This window comes from Carlito syrichta, unplaced genomic scaffold (genome assembly GCF_000164805.1).
Source record: "Carlito syrichta isolate Samal-C Ts95f unplaced genomic scaffold, Tarsius_syrichta-2.0.1 Scaffold311480, whole genome shotgun sequence".
Lineage (NCBI taxonomy): Eukaryota > Metazoa > Chordata > Mammalia > Primates > Tarsiidae > Carlito > Carlito syrichta.
This window is the reverse complement of record NW_007255576.1, coordinates 105,932-107,670: the sequence shown is the minus strand read 5'-3', so window position 1 is coordinate 107,670 and position 1,739 is coordinate 105,932.

The following is a 1,739-nucleotide window of genomic DNA, read 5'->3' as shown; positions in this document are numbered from 1 at the left end:
AAAAAAAGAGAAATGAGGTCTCGCCAAGTTGCCCAGGCGGGTCTCGAACCCGCGGGCTCAGGCAATCCAAGTCCTGACTTCTACAGCCCAATCTCTGTTCCCACCAGAAGACAAGGAGGCCTGCAGTTTCATAAACACTCCCAGCACGGTGGTGCCTCTAAGCATTCGCACAAGTTGTGCCTTTCCGGGACAACAAACCACACCTGTTTATACTGAGTGTCAGGGATGGGAACACCTTTATGTAAAGGCTGACATGGATTTAGGACCCTGGGTCTGAGGGGTCTCCAGGGTCCCCAGTTCCAAATGTGTCTTAAGAGTCCCAGGACAAGCCGGGCTCCGTGGCTCAGCCTGTAATCCCACGCCTTGGGAGGCTGAGGTGAGTGGATTGCCTGAGCCCGTGGGTTTGAGACCCGCCTGGGCAACCTGGAAAGACCTCATCTCTACAATAAATCAAAAATTAGTCGGGTGTGGTAGCACGCGCCTTTAGTTCCAGCTACGGGAGCGGCCACTGCACTCCAGTCTGGGCGACAGAGTGAGACTCCAACTCCAAAAAAAAAAAAAAGAGTCCCAGGACAGGCCGACTGGAAGGGCCAGGCTGAAACCTCTGCCCAAGGTCCAGTCGCCTGGGGTTTGCGTTTGGGCAACTGAGGGCACAGAGCAAGCCACAGACTTGATCTGAGAGCCCGCAGTGAGGGACTCCTCGGGAGGGTCGTGTGGTCATTCCTGGCTGGTCCCCAACGCGGAAAGCAGCAGGCTCACCCAAATGAGCCTCTGTGCCGGGTGAGCCCAGACTTGCCAGACTCCAGCCTGCAGCTTTGCGGGGCGGGTACCGGCCGGGCGGCTGCACCTTCTGTGGGATCGCCGTTGGGGGTGGCGGCCCGGACTTGGTGGGCTCACTCGTGCCTGCAGCGGGGTCCCCCAGAACGAAGACTTAGCAGACGACCCGAGTTAGGGCTGGAGTCACCGGGGTCAGCCGGTCGTGGGTGCCAGGAGCAGCCCTGGAGTGTCCCCCCAGGTCCCAGGGAAGGTGAACCTGGCTCCTAGTATTGAGCTGGCGAGGCAGCGTGTCTCAGCGACTCCCCCGCCCCCTGGCCCCCACAGCGGGACCTAGCGGCTGGGGGGAGGCCGGGGGCTCTCGAGCCCCTTCTGCGGTCACAAAGCGTGGGGGGGGGCGTCTGAGCCTAGGAAGTGGGCATTCTGTCTTGGCGACCCCGTCCGGTTCCCCGGACGCCGATCCACCGCGTCCCTGTCCCAACGCCCCACTCACTCACATTCACGCTGGTGGTCTCAAGGGCCGCTGGCGAGGCAGTGAGGGCGAAGAGCTAGCTTTCTTTCTTTCTTTCTTTCTCTCTTTCTCTTTCTCTCTCTCTCTTTCTTTCTTTCTTTTTCCCACTTTATTCTAAGACAGCTTTAGTAAATTGTATTTTTCAAAGAGTTTTCTCATTTCATCTTAGGTATCATATTACTGGCATAAAATTATTTGTCATATTCCCTGATTCCCTCTTAATAATTGCAGACTCTTTTACACTTTCTCTTTCATTTCTGATATTGGTAGTTTATGCCTTCTCTATATTGTTATCTGTTGGCAGTTTTTTCTTTCTTTTCTTTTTTCTTTTTTTGAGTCTTAATCTCACTCTGTCACTCAGCTGAAGTGCAGTGGCACACTCATGGCCACCGCAGCCTCCATTTGCTGGGCTCAGGCGATCCTTTAGCTTCAGCCTTCCACGTAGCTGGAACTA